The 4,958-nt window shown below is 36.2% G+C and overlaps 1 long non-coding RNA gene across 1 annotated transcript; it reads left to right on the forward strand.

The window, feature by feature from the left end:
• Positions 1–517: 517 nt before the first annotated feature.
• On the forward strand, positions 518–1,534 carry LOC136838701 (uncharacterized). The gene is made up of 2 exons (XR_010853089.1): positions 518–906; positions 1,203–1,534. It is a non-coding gene; the product is annotated as an uncharacterized lncRNA (long non-coding RNA).
• The last annotated feature ends 3,424 nt before the right edge of the window (positions 1,535–4,958 follow it).

Consider the following 4,958-nt stretch of genomic DNA (forward strand, 5'->3'; position numbering starts at 1 on the left):
TGCATAAGAATTCCATATGGTTACTAAAGCATTGCAAATGAAATATGAAAATCAATTTTTTACGAAAATATTCGTGTGAATATGTTACTGTAAATAATCATTCATGTAAGTCAGTGAGGCTTAAAGTATTATTTTTTTCCTCATAGTTGTGTTCTGTTGGAAAATAAAAGCATATTAGAAAGCATTTAAATTGACACTTTTGTGCAACACACACTCACACACACACACCTCTCTCTCTCTCTCTCTCTCTCTCTCTCTCTCTCTCTCTCTCTCTCTCTCTCTCTCTCTCTCTCTCTCTCTCTCCATATATATATATATATATATATATATATATATATATATATATATATATATATATATATATATATATATATATATATATATATATATATATATATATATATATATATATTCACGTATTTATAAAATTCGGCCCTCCAGTATGTTAGCTAGGAAATCAAATTTCATGGTGGCTGGAGGAGACCCCCACTAGGGGGGGACAGAATGTAGTCGTCCTACCCCACTATCGTACGATATTGGGGGACAGAAAGCCGTTAGGGCACAAGGATCAGTCAGGATAGTAATTGGGCTGCTAGGCTGACCCTTAGTTAGTATTAACTATAAGACCTATTTCCCTTTGACCCTTGTGCTGGCTGTTATTGCTTCTTCTGGATATACTGCTGTCCTGTGCCCGCCACTGGAAAAACGGGTCACCTCGGTGACCTCTCTCCATCCCACTCTACGCCAGATCTCTACAGCGCAGGGTCACTTGAATCTTAACAGCACCAAGCCAGTGCTGTCCTGTCCTCATCCCACTGGCCATGTGTTGGGACTTCTGCGGCCTGAATCCATCTCTTGCAAGCGAGCTGCATGCACAGATGCAATAAGTACATCTTGAAGTTGCAAGTAACGCCAGTGTTCTTTTCCTTGTTCTGAATTTCTCTCCATTTTCAGTATTTCCAATTTTTCATGCTCCCAAACAAAGTCCCTTTGTTTTCCACAGCCTAGCATGCACATTTGCCCTCATGACTTGTTCCAAGTCTAAATTAAGTTTGTTTTGTGATAATAATTAGAGCATTCCCACCATAGTGTTACCATGTACTAATTAAATCTAATTACTACTTCCTTCCATTGTGAATAATTAATTTCATGTTAGAGAAAATCAGTGTGTACATGAATGCTGACCTGGGATTCTTTTCCAGAATCCTGGAATGTGACTCTTTGAGTTCTGCCCCTGCCTTGTGAAACAATTGCCTTAGAAGACTCAGTTCCACCTTCTGAACTCGACAGTAGAAGGGCCACTCAGCGTTGTCATTGTGCTAATGTAAAATAATTTTATAAGCCAGTCTCACTTCGAAGTGTTTTATAAGATTCGTATCAAACTCTTGGCAGGGCTGTAGCCTTATCAGATTTATTTATTTGCTAAATGTAGTTACACTTTTATTGCATATTGCATGTGCGTTGATTGCTGAACTGCCAGCCTTTCCATATTAATTTCTAGTTGCAAATCTGTAAATAAAGTAAGTTAATCTCACCAACTGGTTTGAAAAAGGCGACCTTCCCATTTTTTTAAATAGATGTAATTTCAAGGTAAGTCATACTATTAATTACATTTATTGCTTACGTTCTGAAATCTAGGTGTTGACCCCCTAAGGCAAATTACATTCAAAAGTCAATTTAACTTCCAACCGGACTCAGAAAGTAACTATATATATATATATATATATATATATATATATATATATATATATATATATATATATATATATATATATATATATATATATATGTGTGTGTGTGTGTGTGTGTGTGTGTGTGTGTGTGTATATATATATATACATGTGTGTGCATAACCTGGAGATGATAGATTCAGAAAGAGTAAGAGTGGGAACATCATGCAATGCGTATGTATATATGTATGTATGTATGTATGTATATATGTAAATACCTGCTAATGTTAGCACAACAAAATTTAACATAAGTTGATGCTTTTTCTCTCACCGTCTAACACAGGCCAAGCCTATTGCGTCAAAACACACACACACACACACACACACACACACACACACACACACACAATCCCAGGTTACATAAATCTATGGTAGTCGCACTTGTATGGCCTTAGGTTTGACGAACGGGGTCACTTTTGTGGTTTCAGATAATACCACATTCCAAGCGTCCTTGAGGAAGATCTGATCGCTTCTCTCATTCCCAATCACCTGAGTCCCGTCGGCCATATCTAATAAGCCCGGCGTCGTCTTCTGCTATGCAGAACAGAGTTCAAAATGAACACTGGAAAATTCTGGGGAGTGACTCGATGTTTAAACAGCATTTTTTGGGTATTTAAGTATGCATTCATGCATGTATGCACACAAAAGCATGAGTTAATGTTGCAAGGGAAGAATGGCATGAATGCAGTTCTGTTATTACTTGTACCTGGTAGGGAACTGTGTAATATGTGTATGCATATGTGTGTATGTATGCATACGTACACCCTCCACGAATTATCTTGCTTCTACCCTCCTTCCTCCTAGCACTTCTGAATTAGACTTTTTTTCACTAGCCCAAATTTTCCCATTCTTTCAACATACCAAACCATCTCAAAATATTCCGATACATCCTTTTGTGTATGTTAACCTTATATTAATCTTTTTACCACTTTTTTTTATGCATCTTCACATTTCTCACCCTGATAACCCTTCTCGCACTATGTACACCCTCAAGCATTGAATTTCATCTCTACAGCATCAACCTTTCTTTCTTTCATTTGCAATCACCCCACTTCCCTTCAAAGTTTCCTACCTTTGCTTCCTTAGATAATTCTGTTCTCTTCCTAAGCTTTTGCCCAAACGCTGTTACCTTTCCTGCACCACTTATTCCGTGACTTTCAAACATTTTTACAAGTTTCTGCAATTTCTCTTCATTATCCCCAATCACTTCCATAAGCACAGCTGGCTTAATTGTTCTTCGTACAGTCCCACCTTGGTTTACTTTGGTCAAGTTTCTACCCAAGCTTTTGCACAAGTCCTGTTACCTTCCCTACATCCCTTATTCTCTAACTTCCAAACTCTTTCGCTAGTTTTTATAACTTCTCCTCACTATCCCCAGTTATTCACGTATCATCTGCAAACATCACCCATTCCACACCCCATTCATGACTGCCCCAACTCAAACCCAAAAGGAAGAACAAATAAAAAAAAAAAATCCTGACGCCCGTGGTAGGATTCGAACCCACCTACAATATCTTAGGGTGAGGCTACCCTTAACCACTGTGGTCATGTGGTTAATAGTAACCTCCCTCTGACAGGTCGTATGTTTGTTTATGAATCTAATCATGGGCACTAGGGTTTCTTTATTTGGGTTCAAGGTTTTACAGGGACAAGTGTTCCAAAAGTTACTATATATATATATATATATATATATATATATATATATATATATATATATATATATATATATATATACATATATATATATATATACATATATGTATATAATATATAGATATGTATATACATATATATATATATATACATATATGTATATAATATATATATATATATATATATATATACTGTATGTGTGTGTGCGTGTGTGTGTGAGGTTGCTTCCTTCCTGTGATGCAGTGCTTACGTATAGAGAATAGATGCACAAGAAAACTAACCTGTCAGGAATAAGAAACATCAGAAAAATACTGGGTGCCTAGTCTCCAATAAACCTCAGGTAATGTCAGTATTGTTTACTGTGGGAAGTTCAAAAGAAAAGAAATAATATAAATCCAGCGTATAAAGGGAACGTGAGAGATGTAAATTGTTTTCAAGGCGGTCATTAACTCAAAAAATCATTTTATCTTTGGAAAAATACAATACATTGCAGTTTTCATATCCTCCAAATTCCCCAGGACATAAGTAACATCTAATTTGAACTGACTTGCTTAAAGTGATGAGCGATTTAACGTATGCAACAGATGAAATTTGATATGAAACGTGGTGTTATTCGGCAAGAAAATATAACTAATGAGAACAGAACATAAACAAAGCTGTTGTGTACAATATAAACAAAGAAACCAGTTTTCATACAAAAAAAAATAAATAGATAAATAAACTGACTGAAGTACGAACTCCATACGAGATTCACTGAGATTGAAACTGGGATGCTCCCGAAATATTGTTAGAATCGCAAGCGATAAAACCGAGCCAATATGTTGTGTGAGTCAGGCAGTCGTGTCAGATATTTATATTCGAAATGCAGTGAAAATGCCAATTTTCATCGTAAAAGAGAGCCTTAGCAAACCAGCGTCGACAGTAGCAAAAGAAAATAGCAGGTATACCAGGTCAGTTTACACCTACAACGCTACATTATAACCAGAGGCATCACCTGCAACATGTAGGCATATATTGAGAATTTTGAACTATGGACAGTGACCTTGAACTCATTGTCACCATTCTTGAATAATAAGACCATTTCTTCCTCTCACCCCACAAGTCAAACATTTTCAAATATTAGGAAATTGGTGTTTGCATGTCCACATACATATTTGTATTTGTAAAGTAAAAGTAAAATATAAAACCGGTAACAGAAAGCTCCTGCACTTATAACCTGCGCTTCATAAAAATACGAATGGTCCATATAAAACCGACAGAAGAATGCATAAGCATTTTTATGATATGCATCATCAGGAGGCTGTTCTCGGAACACAGCGGTGCATGCAAATAGCATTTCAGGAAGCTGCCAAGCATTGCGATAGATTTTTCATAGATTACATCATTAAACTCCGCAAAGGGATTAATGCATGTCAAGTGTTTTATATGCTACCAGGAAATCGAAACTGGTATATTTTTCTTTAATAAGGTAACAAACATTATTTTTGTGAGTGTTCGAACACAGAGCATTCGCTCCAACATCAGCTTTGTCTGTAAACAACAAGCAAAGAATTTCATGAAGAAGAATGCTAAGTT

Source organism: Macrobrachium rosenbergii, chromosome 5 (genome assembly GCF_040412425.1).
Source record: "Macrobrachium rosenbergii isolate ZJJX-2024 chromosome 5, ASM4041242v1, whole genome shotgun sequence".
Lineage (NCBI taxonomy): Eukaryota > Metazoa > Arthropoda > Malacostraca > Decapoda > Palaemonidae > Macrobrachium > Macrobrachium rosenbergii.